At 37.0% G+C, this 16,900-nt stretch overlaps 1 protein-coding gene across 12 annotated transcripts in view; it reads left to right on the top strand.

Moving 5' to 3' along the window:
- LOC127812742 (tubulin beta-2 chain) overlaps window positions 1-16,900 on the top strand; it is a 34,317-nt gene that overhangs the window by 15,120 nt on the left and 2,297 nt on the right. For 3 of the 12 annotated variants that reach the window (XM_052353321.1, XM_052353265.1, XM_052353317.1), the window contains exons 10-11: window positions 388-481; window positions 6,570-16,552. The gene's annotated coding sequence lies outside the window, so the exon portion shown is untranslated. Of the gene's footprint in view, window positions 1-32; window positions 300-387; window positions 482-6,569; window positions 16,553-16,900 lie in introns of those variants that run through there. The other 9 variants (XM_052353295.1, XM_052353282.1, XM_052353274.1 and 6 more) reach the window with 9 other exon arrangements.

Raw genomic sequence — 16,900 nt, 5'->3', positions numbered from 1 at the left:
TGAACTTGAATAAAATTGCTGCAACTTCACAGAAGGATGATGAAAATGAGAAAAAGCTTGGCTCTACTGTGGAATTTTGCAACCTCTCACATGTGGTTGTTTACTGATTATGGAGACATTTAACAATGCTGATTGTCTTCCGAATCAGATGTTCCAGTTTGTGTACTGGTACCTTCAAGAGTATTTTTGTGGTTTGACATAAATTTAGTTAAGAAAATTTGTGCTTTTTGTTTTGACTTTTAACGTTTATTCCCCCCCCACCCCCCAAAAAAAAAAAAAAAAGAAAAAGAAAAAAAGAAGAGTAGTAATCTGCATTTGGTCACAGCTATTTAAATTATAGATGTTGGGTTTTTACCAATTCAATTGAAATTTTGTTTTCTATAATAGATCTATACAATCCAACATTTCTTTTTTGGGAGAAGCAGACAACATAAGGGCTGAAAGTTCAGCAGAAAGTTTACCTGCAATTTTTTTTATATGGGTAAGAATATATGTTCAGTGCACAAATTTTGTTTATTAGCAAAATTTGCTCTAGTTTATAGTTAAAATTGATAACTTTCTTGGATATTTGTTATGCTCTGTCGGGTAATTTAGTGACTAATTAATTCCATGTCAACTTTCTGGTTTAATTGTTTTTGTCTCGGGAAAAGTTGAAGTAATCATTTACTGATTTGTCTTCATTTGTTTATTCATGTGGGTTATCTTCTTTCTGCATAGTCATCTTTTAGGGGGCATTTGGAATTATCATTTTTAGTCTAGATTTGTTTATCTCATTTGTAAAGATTAACATGAAAGAAATCAAGAAACATTGTAAAGTTACAATGTACAGAGGAAAAGCTGAAATCTTATCTATCCTTGTACCAAGTTAATTGGATACCAAATGGGTGTCATGACCCTAGGGTATAATGGTCATTAAAGCATGCTGCAATTACTGATTTGTAATTTTCTTTTACAATTAGTATGTTTTTCAGTTACATTTCTATTTTAGAATGGAAAGCTGTAATACTTTCAGTTAAAAATTTTAACTGAAAGCACTAACTATAAGAGTAGCTATATAAGCTACTTGAGAGGATCCTTTGGAATATTGAGTAATAACTAATTGAATGCTTTTCTCTCTCAATTCTCTCCCTTAGTTATCTCTCGTATCTTTCTGCTCTTCTCTCCCTTTCTCTCTGTTCTCCCTGATCTCTCTCCATTCTTCGGATTTTTCCTTCCCTTTCTATTTGCTCTTCCTCGATTTCTTCCAAATTCTCTTACAAACCCTAGGTTAAACCCTAGGACTGTGACAAATGGTATCAGAGTCGATGATTCTTGGTTGTGAGTTTGGAAATTTCAATAGTTGATTCTGGCAAACTCATAACAGTTGGTTTGGATCTTCAAAGGCGAATTTCAGCTGTTGATCCAGACCTGTGTGTCTCGGCTACTGCGATTAAGGAAGGCGAAGGAGAATTCTAGAAACGGTTTCATAGGCGCTATAATTCAGGTAATTATCAAGAGGTTGTACAGAGTTGACTAAGTCCAGAACATAGTTACCTAATACGCCCCCCCCCCCCCCCCCCCGAGAACCACGTTCCAGTACACGCGCACTGGAACGCAATGCGTTTGCGTCTTGGGGACGCGTCCCAGGTCCCCTGTAATAAAGACGCAGATTTCTGATGCTGTCTTTTTCCTCTGCAATGATGTTGTCTTCTTCCTCTCTCTTTGCAACAGATTATGGTCTTTGTCAAGAACTAGAAGGTGAAGCAATGACGGCCTACACTCACGCCCGCCGCCCACCCCCCTGCCCTTCTCCATCTCTCACTTCGCTCGTTGCCGGCTGCGGGCTGCTATCTCTCGTTCTCACTCGCTCTAGCCTTCGTGCCTTCGTCAGACGACTCGGATCGTTGCTGACTCGCTCGCCCTCCTCGGTCGCTCGCCTTGCTTAGTCGCTCTTCCTTGTTGCCTCTCTCTAGCTCCGTTGCTCGCTGGCTCGCCCCCTAGCCCTCGCCGGCCGTTGGCTCTCCCCTCGATCTCTCGCTTGCTGCCTCCCTAGCTCTCTCGCTCCGTCGCATCAGCTGATGGAGACTTCAAGTTGCATCAATTGGTGGAGAGAATATGTGGGTCTGCAGAGAGAGACAACCTAGCCTCCCTCGTGAGTTGTGATTTCATTTTTTGGTTAAAGCTTTTTATTGGGACTCCACATGCCATTCTATTTTTTTTAAATTTTATAATTATTATATTAATATTTATTTATTTGATATTTTTATCATTATCAAGATTCAAGATTTTGTTCACGAATCTTATTGATCTTGTTTGATGTCTTCATTGTTTTCAATCCTTAACTCCTAAGTCCTAATCCCAATTCCCATGTAAGTTTCATCATTTCTCTATCTTAAAATTTTGATTATTTGTATTAGTTTCTATTTCATAATTTATATAGTAAAAAATTTAAAATATTTTTTCAAAAATTTATATATTTCATAGGCGTTCCACTTTGGCACACCAAAGCGTACCATGAACTAAAGTGGCGAACTGAAGAAGCCTACTCCCCACGTACCGCGCCCCGAGAAAAGTAGTGTATCACGTCCCTGTACTGCGTTCTGCGTATCGGGCGTTCCATGAATCAGGTATCTATGGTCCAAAATGTGATGGAGTCAAGCGATCCAAAGTTGGAATTGAAAGACAAAGAAGTGTCCGGCGGCTTTCGGCCGGGAATTTAACAATTCTTGTTCGACTTTTGAAGGCCAAGCAGGCCAGGTGAGTTTTGACCGTGATTTTGAGAAGATTGTAGCAAAGCCAGTGGTCCTTCGGCCATTGGACAGTGATTGGGTGAGACGAAGGCGTTGATTTTGGTGAGAAAGGAAGGCGTGAAGTTGAAGCAGGTTTGGGGGTAGTCGTTGAATCACAACAATTGCACACAGAGTTAGTGCGATCTTGAATTCGCTGTGATTGTGTGCAGATAGCGATCAGTAACATCAGTTGCAAGGGTCTGACGAGCTAGGCGACTTTCGATTGTGATCGGAGATGATACCTACTGGCGAAGCGGATTCAGGAAGCTTAACGGAACCAATCGACTCTTTGAAGACTGCAACAAGAGCCAGTTGATTTCTGACACGTCTTGGTGGTGAATTTTCGACAGTTTGCGACTGACAGTTTCCTCAAGCTCATCTTAGCAACGATCCAATGCGATTCAGTGGAGAGCCAATTTATAGGCGGGTTCTGTAGTTCTAGGTGACTCATAGGAGTAAGTTTCGAAGCAGAATTCAAGAGATTCTTGAGCAGCTGGTCGCGACAGTTGAATTTGATCACGGCAATATTGTGAGGCTGTTCCTCTGCTATTAATTGAAACAGTGCTAAGCGATTTCCGGCGAGTTAGATTAGAGCTGAGATATTGTTGGAAATCGCCCTTGTAGGAAGTGGGATTAGAATCGGCTTTCTTGATTCCTTAGGAGACTGCAACAGAGCAGTTTCCAGTTCCTTGGCCATTGACTCCTTCTGCTCTAGTTAATTGACATTCAGAATTGAAGGCAGAGCAGATCTAGATCTCGGTGGATTTCATTTGAGGCGGAATTAGGTTGGTTGAACTTGAAGCTGCTAAGGTTGCGGATTTGGAGGCAATTGATTATCAGTAGGTCTTGGCGATTTATCAAAGTAGTTTAAGTGACTGAATTTTGGTGATTTTGGAAGCCGAACAGAGTCAATCAAGTTTAGGAGGTAGAGTCATGCAGCAGAAGCAGTTTCAAAAGCGAGTCATGGACGCAAAACTTGAGGAAACATGTGCTGAACTTAACAGACAGCTGGACAAAGTTATGATTATGGTGGCCAAATGATTTCTGATTTGCCTCCCAGCTGAGTTACTTTCGAAGGAGTATTCGGATTCCATTATTCCAAGAAAGAGATCTGTTATCCTAGGACTATGCGGAATGACCCTTAGATGGAATATGCCTCTCTCAACACTCTCAAATCCACCTAGCAATTATAGGAATTGAAAACAGAAAATATAAGCAATCAAACAGAATGAAAATAAGAACAAGAAACAGAAGGCAAACCACACAACGCAAAGATTTATCCTGTTTCGGTTTCCCTTGAGGAAACCTACATCCAGCCTTCAAAGAGCCCTCCTAGCAGTCTTATTAAGAAGAAGAACGATCAATACAGCAGTAGAATCCCTCCTCCTAACTATCTCGAGTACACCCCAACAACTTTCCAAGATTACAAAGCTTTAACGGAAGGAAACACCCAGCTTTTGTCCCCGAACAGTGCACTCGTTACATAGAAACAGAAGAATAGAATCTGACTTAATTGGCTACCCCTTGCCCTATTTATAGAATGATAGGGCTGACATGACAATGACAAGAATTGGATAATTACAGTTTCACCCCACAACTATTACTAATTACACATGGGATACAACTATCTTTCTAAGCCTCCAATAGCCAATTATATAACTGCATGCCTTCACCGATCTTCTAGGATATACTCGAGACAACATTTCAACAAGATCAGATCCAATGACAGGTGGAGATCTTGGCCTTACTCGTCCATGGAGTCAGCTTGGAAGCTCTAGATCCACTATAGGACCAATTTGAGCAAGCATTGGAAGCTCTAGATCCATGGAGTCAACTTTCAGCATACCTAATGCTTCCAATTTGCAGACAATAGATGAATTAGCATTAAATCAGGTCGGAGATTAGAGGTTCAGTGAAGAATGTAATAACCTAAAGCAAGAAGGCTCCGCAACGGATTATAATGTGAGGTTTGAGGAATTGAAAGCACTGTTGCTCAATTCCCATCTGACCTTGAATGAGTCTTACTTTGTGTCGAGATTCATTAATGGCCTTAACGATATGCTAAGGCATATGGTGAAAATGATGTGTCCTGCCACAGTACAAGCAGCAGCTGAGAAGGCTAAGATGCAAGAGTTGGTGCTAGAAGCCATTTACAGCAAGCATAGGCTGCCGCCTAAAAGTTATCTTAAGAGCAGCTTGCAAGTTTGTGACAGTCCACATGTAGCTAAAGGAATTTTGATGGAACAATCTGGACCAGAACAATCTTACATTGGCTCTAAGGAAGCTGATACTGAAGCTGAGGAGTGTGGACAAGCAGCCGATGAGGACTTGGACAAAAAAAAAAACAGCTGGAGGCTGAGGGCAAGAATGGTTCTGAGAAAGAAGATTCTAAGAGTACTGCTTCTTTGCCTTTGGTTTTGGGAAAAGCTGAGGAGTCACAGGTTAAGATAATTCCAGCTGGAGAAAATCTCACTGCTGTTTTGGGCATTTTTGATCTTGGACAATATGACCTTATTGCTGTCATATCACCTGGTGTAGACCAGATTTGGAAGATGAAGGAAGAGAAGGTTGCTGCCATATGGTTCTGGAGTTTTGACATTGTGGAAGGGAGCCTTGACATGGTGATCTACAAAGTCTACATTTCATTTTTGCAGGAAAAGCTACAACAACAGAATGTAAGAGAAGAGAGGAAAAGGCTTAGAAGGAGAAAGAAGGAAAGGAAAAAAAGAAAAGAAAAGAAAAGAAAAGAAAAAGAGATGGCTAAGGAACAGTCTAAGATGGATGAATTAGATCGTAAAAGCAGGGGTTGATGGAGTTATTTCTGCTGTAAGGGACATGCAGAATCAATGGCCATAATCACTCCAGAACTTTACTGAGATTTCTTGGGGACAAGAAAACTTTTAAGGAGGGTGGATTGTCATGACCCTATGGTATAATGGTCATTAAAGCATATGCTGCAACTACTGATTTGTATTTTTCTCTTACAATTAGTATGTTTTTCAGTTACATTTCTGTTTTAGAATGGAAAACTGTAATACTTTTAGTTACAAATTATAACTGAAAGCACTAACTATAAGAGTAGCTATATAAGCTACTTGAGAGGATCTTTTGGAATATTGAGTAATAACTAATTGATTGCTTTTCTCTCTCAATTTTCTCCCCGAGTTCTCTCTAGTATGTTTCTGCTCTTCCCTCCCTTTGTCTCTATTCTCCCTGATCTCTCTCCATTCTTTGGATTTTCCCCTCCCTTTCTATTTTCTCTTCCCCGATTTCTTCCAAATTCCCTTACAAACCCTAGGTTAAACCCTACGACCGTGACAATGAGTTAATCGAAAAAATAGAATTGCCCTGTGCACTTCAGTGGGGCTAGGGCAATAGGCTCGCTTTCTTGGTAGTAGCTATGGCTCAAACTGGAGAATTCCTTAGTGAGGAATGGACCTCATGGTAAGCCCGTATGGGATTGGTACGTTGGTTGGCCCATCTCCCTCTTTTATTGAGCAGAAAAAAAATTGCAGTTGCAACATCCTGCCTTTTTGAGTTACAAAAAGTTAATTGTAAAACAGAGAAATGGATACTTGTGTCGTAGGCTGTTCTAATGGATTTACATTAGGTGTATGGTATATGCGTTTTGCTTGTGTTGTGGTTGTTCTATTCTTCTGAATAAGTCTATAAGATCAGTTAGAGCTCAGGTCAACATTGTTTTGTTTTGCCAATTTTATCTTGCAATGTGGTATTTGATTTCAGTAAGTCATGAACCATATCCTTGTAATTTGTGAAATGGATGTTTTTGATTGACAACAGTGAATTTCCATCAAAATTTTATATTGGCTGGTTCATGGGGCATCAAAGCATAGATACTTCCAGAGGCGCGTATGTGTTGGATATTCTCAAATATATATGAGTGTCATATATTTTTCTAAAAATCTTGCAGTGGTGGAACAATTGGAGGACGTGAACCTATCCTGGAAACATGTATGTCCAGTGCCTGATACACACGCAGAACATATCATGAGTTGAGAACTTAGGGTTTGGTGATAAATTATGAAGACTTGGAATTATTTTAAATAATATTCGTAAATATGTTCTTGGATAATAGTAACTAAATCACAAGCCTCAATCCATTATGTGAAGTTGACTAAATGCATTCTAGGCCTCTATCCATCTCTATTCATGGTTCAATGTTATGTTTAAGGGTTTTTCACCCTTCTTTTTTGGTTGGTGTTTCTTTCCATCTTTTGCTACAAACTTCATTTCATCCAATGTCTTCCTATCACATCTCTAAACTATTTAATCCTGTCTCCCGCATCTTATCTTTTATAAGGACAACTCCAACCTTATTATTGCCTTTTCTTATTTTGTGCTTTTTGTATGACTATATCCATTGTAACAACGTCATCTTAGTTACACTCATATTTTGCAGTATTGGTATTGAAGTTGTTCAACATTTTGAGCTATATAACAAAGATAGTCTTATAATTGTTTAATAGAAATTTCATTTTGGCTTTAAATGGGTTTTATGATTGTATAAAATGTTGGATGCACTTCTGTACTTTAACCGTAGACCTCAATTCTCTGAGTAACATTCTCCCTAATTTCTCTTTCTGTTTGAACAATTGATCCAAGATATCTAAAGTGACCTTTTCTGGTATAACTTGATTCGCAAGTCTCTTAATGACCTCTCTGCACTTAGTATTTACTAGACTTAAATTCCACAAATGTAGTTTTTGACTTGATAGGGTCCTTACATATGGAAAGGTATCGGGATCATCCGAAAGACCTACATATGGTGTTTATAGATCTAGAAAAGGCCTATGATAAGGTCCCTATAGAAGTATTATGGAGGGTTTTAGAGAAGAAAGGAGTTAGAATAGCCTATATACAAGCCCTTAAGGACATGTATCACGGTGTAGAGACGAGGGTCAGAACATGCGGAGGGGATACTGAACCGTTTACAACTACAATAGGACTGCATCAAGGTTCTGCACTAAGTCCATACTTATTTGCTCTAGTAATGGATGAACTCACTAAAGATATTCAGATAGAGGTGCCATGGTGTATGCTATTTGCAGACGACATAGTGTTGGTGGATGAAACAAAAGGAGGAGTGAACACTAAGCTTGAGTTGTGGGGAAACAATTTAGAATCTAAGGGATTTAAATTAAGTAGAAAGAAAATAGAATATATGGAATGCAAATTTAGTAAGAATGCAAGAGTGGATGATGTTATAATAAAATTGGAAGACCAAATTTTACAAGGAAAAGACCATTTTCGATATTTGGGATCAGTGATTCAAAAAGATGGAGAAATTCACGAGGATGTCGCACATAGAATTAAGGCAGGTTGGCTAAAATGAAGAAATGCATCGGAGGTGTTATGTGATGGTAAAATCCCATTAAAACTGAAAGAAAAATTCTATAGAACAGCTATAAGACCAGTCTTGTTGTATGGCCCAGAATGTTGGGCAGTCAAATACCAGCATGAGCAAAAGACGAGTGTAGCGGAGATGAGGATGTTAAGATGGATGTGAGGCTATACAAGGAAGGATAAAATTAGAAATGAAGTTATTCGCAATAAGGTAGGAGTAGTGTCAATCGAGGAGAAGATGAGAGAGACTAGACTAAGATGGTTTGGTCATGTGAGAAGGAGACCAAGAGACGCTCCTGTGAGGAGAGTTGATGAAATGGAACAATTAGTCAAAAAAAGAGGTAGAGGCAGGCCCAAAAAGACTTTGGGAGAGACATTAAAGTTTGATATGAAGTGTATGGATCTAAATGAAGATATGTCAAAAGACAGAAATACATGGAAGTCTAGAATTCATGTAGCCGACCCCACATAGTGGGGATAAAGGTTGGATATGTTGTTGTTGTTGTAGTTTTTGACTTGCTTACCTTAAAATCTTTGAATTTTAAGGTGTTTCTCCACAATTCATATTGTTCACACCTTTTGTATGTTTCATCTGATTGAACAATATCAACTACAAATAACTTACACCAAGACACTTCTTCCTGGATGTGTTTCTTAATTTCATCCATCACAAGAGCAAAGAGATAGGGCTAAATGTAGATCCTTGATGCAATCTAATAGTAATTATAAAAGCAACCTTTTCTCACGTCCTAACACAATATCTGCTTGAATATACATGTCCTTAATAACATGTATATCAGCAATTTGAATTCTTTCTTCTCTAACACCACCTTTAATACTTCTGTTGGGACTGTATTGTAGACTTTTAGGGAGTTCATAAAACATCATTTGCTAAAGTTTTTGTTTGTCTTTGGACCTTTTCATTAAATTCCTAAATAAGTAGACAGTTTGCGTAGTTGCTTACCAGGAATAAAACGAAATCAATTTTTAGAGACTTCGGTGGTTCTCTTTGATGTATGCTCAGTTACCCTCTCCCAAAGTTTCAGAATGACCAATTGGCTTCTCTATATTGTTTCCACAACTTTGAACATCTTCTTTATTCTTGTAAGTGGGCATTAACATGCTATTTCTCCACTCACTTGACAATTTTTTATTTAAAGATATCACATTAAATTAATTTTTAATCAAGAAATGGCCTCTTCTCAAGCATTTCCATGTTTCTATTAGGATATTATCTGGAGTTTTTTTTTTTTTTTTCAAATTTTAGAACTATTTACAAAAAAACTTTTACAAAGTAAAACCGAAACTCAAACAAATATTCCCAAATTAAAACTCTTGTCACATCAAACTCACGAAACTACTTTTGATCAAAAGTGAAAAACAACTACTGCAGTTTTGATATTAATGCACAAATTTTGCAGTGTTGTGCATTAACATAGAAACTGCAAACTCTGTTCTGCATTTCTAATGCATAACAGCCAAGCGGTTGATGCTTAAAATATTAAAACTTAGTTGTGGATTAGAAATAAAAAATTTCTGCTATTCCTCGTGTTGTTGGGAATATATCTTTATTCTTCAAACCATATCAATGCATCTTGATTTAAGAAATGGACTATCTGAGAGGATTCATCACAGAATGTTGCTACTGTAGTTTTACTGGAGTCAAGTGACTTAAGTTCTTTAGAACCTGTGGTAAGTTGTCAAAGTCTTTGAGGAGAAGGATGCCAAGTGGTTGCCACATATGCAGACTACTGGTGTATGAAAGAACTATTTACTCTTAAGACATCCAGAAAGTGAAGAAGGAAAAAACTGTTCAGTAAAAATAATAAAATAAAAGTTGATGTTAACCCTCTACCGACCAACTTAGGTTTTTAGATGAGGTTAATAATTTGACATGGTATTACAGTAGACAAAAGTCTTAAGTTCAAATCTCACTGCTAACTTAATATATATTAATTGCATGCATTTGTACCAGTTATGCAGTAAAATCTGGCCAGACCTGAGAGGGCACGCTGAGAGTAAAAATAATAATATGAAAAGATGAAATTAACCCTCTATCTATAGGCTTGATATTTTAGATGAGATCATGGTCAATAGTTTAACAAAAAACATTTTAGAAAGGGATAGACCCACTGTCTACCCAGGTTAACAAAGATCATACTAATCCCATTTCTCATAGCATTATGTTGCTGATCACACATGAAAGTTCTAATATTTCATTTGCTGAGGGATTAAATGCTATTTTAGTGTTGCTTGGAGTTGTTGGTAAGTTTGAAGAAATTTATTGTAAGGTCTATTATAACTCTGAAGTGTCCACAAACTAGTTAGAAAGGAATAGAGAACTGGTCTATCCAAGTAAATAATGATAACAGTTGGGTTTGTACAAATGAATTTGTGTGGGAGGGGCATATATTGCATGGAAAAATCACCACAGTAGGGGATTTAGGCACAATTATAATCTTTTCTTGGGTTTGAATGCTTGTTTCAGGACAGTATATTGTTAACAGGTGATTTTGATGCTTAGTAATCACTTGTCAGATAAAGTAGAACTGTGAGGTGTTATTTTGGGTTAGGCTTTTCGTTTACCTGAAAGCATGAAAATATATGCATTGCTATTGAAAAATGAATCTGTTTTCCATAAAGGTTCTAGATCTTCAGTTGGCCATTTAGGTTGCTTTTGTCATTTTCTTAACTTTCCATCATTAGAATCTTAAATTTAATTACTTTGCGAGGATACTTTCTTATTGAAATGATATTCCACTGATTGATCATTGGCACATTTTCAGCAATAACTGTAAAACAACAATCACAAGCCTAGTCCTACTAGGTGGAGTCAGCTACATGTTTTAGTTTCAAAGCATTGTGTAGTAATGACATACTTTGTAAGTTGATCATGGTGGTTGTTTTTCTTTGGTTGCCTGAGTTATTTTTCTTTTGTTTGGGAGTCACTTTCCCGTTGGGTTACCTGTGCTGATCATGAATGGACCACTTCTATATGAGGTGTATCAATCTTCTATTTCCTAAAAAATAATTGTTTTTTCTTGTGCCACATTGTAGGCTGTGTGTCAAAGATTTTATCCACCAATCAACTTTTGGAACATATTTGGCCTTAAGCCTGGCCTTCTGGGATAATCTTTTTACACCAAGTAGCTTCCTACAACATAGTTGCAGTCCACCCCTCTAATAGGATCTTTTATTATTATTCTTATGCTCCTTTCTAGACCATGTAAATCTCAACCTGAAGTCTAAATTTATGCAAATTTACCATTGGTGGACCAACTAGTTTTTACTGATAATAGCTAGTAATGGTCTGCCTTTCTTGGTGGATCTTTTATAACTAGTTGATGCATTCATGTAAAAACTAACTTAGCCTATTGAGAGGCCATTTTGTTTTAACAAATATTTTTGAAGAAGAATTGCCACAAGGGGACAAATCCTGTATAAAGAGATGAGAGTAGAAAATTGGAAAGTATCTTTCCCAAAATCTTATTTATAAACAAGGTGAAAGAAGATAGAGAAAATAGGGGTCCTCTTTCAACCACAAGTTCATTTATAAGTTATTTGATGTGTGTATAAGTTTTTAGATGCATTGATACCTGAATGTGGACTCCATCCAGATGCAAGAATGGTGACTCTGCAATGGATGCATGCTTTAGTTAATCAAGTTCAGGATTCATGAACGCATACTGATTCATGATCGTTGCTTTAGGGCTTTCAGGTTCAGTTAACTGTAATTTAAATTGTTTCCAACAAATCCGATGATTAAGTGTGCTTATAGATCATTTTAATGGGCATCTAGGAAAGTAATGTGCATTAGGAAAGATATATTTAGTGTTTGAACCTTAATGTGTTATGAAGATTTCATGATTCACTTTAAGCTTGAGTGGACAACCCTGAACTTAAGAACTAGGTGGATTAACCTTGAGATCCCTTTGGTATCTTAAAGCTGATAATCTTGAACTTAAGAACAAATATATGCAAAACAAGACATATCACACACATTTCTTTCACAGGTCTTTTAATTACTTTGCTAGTACATTTATAGCTTGCATTCGATCTCAACTTAGTGACCTCATTTGTCTCATATGAAGTCACTAGCTTCAAGCCCTCAAACACTTAGCTAGGTACACTTATCAAGAGTGCATCCTGTGACACTCCAATCCATGTGGATTATAAACTTGTGAAGAGAATAATCTCAGCCTCAAATCAATAGGACTAATGTGCATCTATGGTATGAAAATGCAATATAGTTTTTTCTTAGCTCATTTTTCATTGAACCTGTTGAACAAGTTGGGTTTCTACTAAGTACAACATCAATTAGAAAGCTTTAGTTGTCCCATCTTCTTTGTGTCTCTTTCTCCCCCACTGTTTTTGTGAGGGGATTTGTTTTTGAAGAAATCAGCATGAACTGATTCAATAGAGCGAGGAGTAAGAGATTCCATTTGCTGCTGTTTATGTCAACTTCAATTGCTCTAGATCTTGCAGGAATTTCTGATTGCATTTCAGGTACAACATAGGGTAGCTTTAGTTGCTTCAATAAAATTCCATCTTTTGCTCCCAATGACTAAAGTTTTATCCATCAGAGCAAATGGATTCTGAAGCCACAAACACTAGTGAAGTAAAGAGTCGTGTATAAATGCTTCTTGAAGAAAGTCAAAATACCACATGTGCAAAGGGTTCTAACTATTTTCTCTCTCCAAGAGTTAGCTTAGACTGTATTTCGTCATGTTCCTTCACAATGTTGCACTGATTGATGGGAACAAAGTACTTGATGACCATTTTCAAGATTACCATTTGGAATCTCGTTAACTTTTATGCACCTGTTAGATGGTTGATCTTATTGTATGTGAAGCTACGCTCGTTTTCTTACACAATTCTACACATGTTTATACTCTTAAGCAAAGAGGAAGAGGAGTGAAGAATTTGGTATGTATGTGTCTTTAAAGTGGAGAATTCGGATATGGTTAGGGCAAGCCAAAAATGTAGGCTACATAAATATAGTAACGTTGTTAGGTTTCTCATAGTTGAAATTTATAGGGGTCTCGTTGAAATTTACTACTAAATTTTATGGGGATCCACCAATTTTTTTTGAGTGGGGATCCACCAATTTGACTTTTGTTATTTGGATTGCTGCCTTGTGTAGGTTTCTCATAGTTGATAATTTGGGCATGGACGGGAGTCTATCTGTAGCTTTCTTTCTTAATTTATATTTACTCGAGAAGACAAATTGTGCAAGAGTATACAAGCTCCCAAATTGGTTGTTTCTGGCTGGATGGGATGCAGAATAATGAGTCGTTGTTTAATATTATGTGAGCGTGCATTTTTGTTGTTCGAGGCTGGCTTTTATCTGATAAAAGAATATGGTGCAAGATTTGGATTGTTATGTTGTGGATCAATTAGTCAGAAAACATTGTTTGGGATTGTAAGATCCCATTTTGCATAAATGTGCATGCCTATTTGTTAATTCTACGTTCCTGGTATGGGTGAACCTTCAAAAATTAAAATGGTTGTAAGAAATACTGGTTTTATCTTTATTCATTTTTACTAATGTGCACCGTGGTCAATTGGGATAAGTCAGTAACTTTGCCCCATTTTCTAATCAAGTTGGCTTGTTTTTATTTTTATCCTTTATGGCCTGGAAGTTTTTTAAGAACATAATGAAGCCCAATCCATAACTTCCTCAGCAATTACCGTAGTGATACAACATTAAATCCACCTATCCCTTAACAACTGTAGATGTAGTTACCAATTGGATTTAAACGTGTTCCAAAAAGTTTCATGACTTAAAACAATAAAAATGAAGTAGGAGACTTGATTACGAAATTAGACGAAGTTAAAAGGACTTTCAACATACTTATCCCATGTGTAGTTATAGTTCTATGTGCGTTATTTATTGCTTGTGTGCAATATGCAATTGACTGTCCTGTTGAATGTGAGACTTTTTTACATGAGGCCAGATCCTAATATGAAGAGAATCACTTAGAGAGCTACTTCATTCTTGTAGTAAATGCAAAAACTAGGGATGGAGCCACTTGATTAAGGTAGTCGCTAATCTAATCGACTACATGAACATGCCCATCTGTACACGTGTTGCTAGGTAATCCTAAAGGCAGGCCACTTGATTTTTGTGGTACAAACAAGTGCATCTGTACACTTTGTTTGCTAATCCTTGTCTACTAGGAAGGTCCTGCTAATTGAATTATTTGTTTTTAAGTTGACTTATTGCTTTTCCTGCTGGTGTTATTTAGGCACCAGTTTTGTGCTCTTTGTAATTTTTAGATGATCGACTTGTTCTGCCATTGATTTTCTAGCATGGCATATGATACACCCTTTAAATTTGGTGTTCCACTGAATTTGCTTCAGCTAGGGGACTAATCTATGGTAATTAAAATAAAAATACCTGCATGGCTTCTATACATGTATGGCAATTTAAAAAAGAGAAGTGTTAGTAGGATAATTGAATTTGTGGCTTGTCAAATTGACCTGCTCGATTTATCTGTGTGAGGTATGTCTTGGGGCACTAGCGTGATATGTCTGAAAGCTTCCTAAAGACCTTCCACCCTGAGGAGGATTGGGAACCATAAAGTTGCTCAAGTGCATGACGCCCATTGGATAAGCCATAATCATAGTCATTGCAAGTTGGATTATAGACAATTGCAGTTTAGATGTGAATAATCATTTTTGACTGGATGAGGGGCAATTTGTTCTTAATTGTATTTGCCATTTTACACCGGATTTGGCTACCCATTGAGCATCTTCCTTCAGACTTGGATGTTGAGTTTGTGGTGGTGGTTAAGCATATTGTTTTCACGTTGGCTTGCATGTTGCCGGCGTCATCCATTGGTGATGACTTGAAGTAGGCTTGAAAGACATGTTGAAGAGGGTATTATATTATTAGTCAGTTTTAACTCGAGGAGGTAAAGCTCTAGTGGAGGTGAAGTGATAACTGAAGTCACTCTGAAATAAAGTGGTCAGTGGAGAAATTGAACCGTCAAAGCTCCAAAATAACTGTTGAAGATCTAACTTGTGGTGAAAGTATGAGTAGCTAGTGGGATTTGTCGAACAATACATGGTGCATGAATGTAACACCAGGTGGAGTTACATGTCGATATTGATCTACGAATTGAGAAGTGTCATTAACTTATTTAGATAGACACTTCTGAATAAGCAATTTCACATTAGATGGGTTTCTTCTACTTCTAGAACTCATACGCTGGGTTTCCTTCGTCCCTAAATGTTGGGAGTAGTGTTAAAAGCTTCTGGATAGGCTTTATATCTTGGATACAACCCTGCACTTGAATTACTGCTCCTTCATTGTGTTAACTAGGTTTGCAGCATTTCCACTGTACTTTCAATTGCATTACTAATAACTGCGGTTCTTGTTGGATTGCAGCACTTAGGTCATTTTTCTGCTCTTAAATAGTAATTTTTCTGCTCTGAATAAAGTGCCAGATTATGGAAAGCATAATAGGTGTGGAGACTATCCTCTTTACTAGTCTCTGCTGTTAAACTGAAAACTCACTAGATGAGTCGGTGTATAATTTGTGTTAAAAGAGGAACTTGAGCAATATTTTTTCCCTCTACAATGGATGGATAATTTTATCATTAAATGAATTCTCAGATTCACCTAAAGCCAATCAATTTATTGGTTACTCGTAATAATGGGAATAACCAATGGCAAGGGATGCTATTATTAGCATGGAGGCGGACTTGTTCGTTGCATGTTGTATCCCTTGCCTTCATAGCGTTGGAAAAATCTTTTTACTTTCTTTTAGAGTTTACTTACGGTGAATTTCTACCCACCCCTTAGTTTTTGCTAAAATGAACATGGATACCTCCTGAGAGAGATAAATTACACTGTTGGTAAAGAAATTAATTAGGATTGTCAGATGTCTGTTTTGCTTAATTTTTATAAATATATTTCAGTCGTATAGGTTGCGTCTTTGATCAACGAAAATGTAAAAGAATCAATCAACCTTATATTCCTTTAATCCTGTTTTGTTTATGCTTTATATTAGTATGTCCTGTTTATTTTATTTTATTTTCTATCATTATTATTATGGACATATTCTATACTGGTCTCTCACTTTTGACTCCTAACCCTAATGCAATATGAGGTGATTTTGTGTGGTGTGAAAGGTTCATTGTAGGATCTTCTTGGGGGGTGTTGTGTCATCAAGATATGTAACATGTGGCGACATTTGCAGTTTGATTATTGTTTTCTTGTGAATGTCATTTTGTTTATGTTTGTTAAGAGTGACTTTGGATTCAGATTTTGGCTTGTGTTTATGTAATTGTAGTTACCTAGCTGACTGAATCCAGGCTACCTTTAACTTCAGTTGGTAACATTGTCTGTAAATGTCGCATTAAGCAATGTACAACATAACTTTGCCCACGGATAATCCGTCGGGTAATGATGAGGCAACAATTAAGAGGATAATAAAATTAAAAAGGAGGAAATAACATTTATAACATACGTTTCATTTGTTTTATTATTTTATTGCTTTTCTTATGATTTTAACCTCGATGTATTGGGTTTCTCCTTGATTTCCTAAGAAATAAGATTTTTTTTTTTTTTTTTGTGTTGCATTGTGAGCATAAATTGGGAATTTGGCATACATAATTTGTACCAATAACTATTTTATTATGGGTAATCTGTATTTTTCTTCCAATATCATCTAGTGACGTGCCTAGGTCTGTTTGTTCGCAAGTTGTCGGTATATGTTTTATAAACTTAATAATAAAAAATAGATATTTATAAGTGTAGT

The sequence above is a fragment of the Diospyros lotus genome, chromosome 1 (assembly GCF_014633365.1).
Source record: "Diospyros lotus cultivar Yz01 chromosome 1, ASM1463336v1, whole genome shotgun sequence".
Taxonomy (NCBI): Eukaryota; Viridiplantae; Streptophyta; class Magnoliopsida; order Ericales; family Ebenaceae; genus Diospyros; species Diospyros lotus.
The sequence above is the reverse complement of the archived record's forward strand: the minus strand, read 5'-3'. Positions and strand labels throughout refer to the sequence as shown.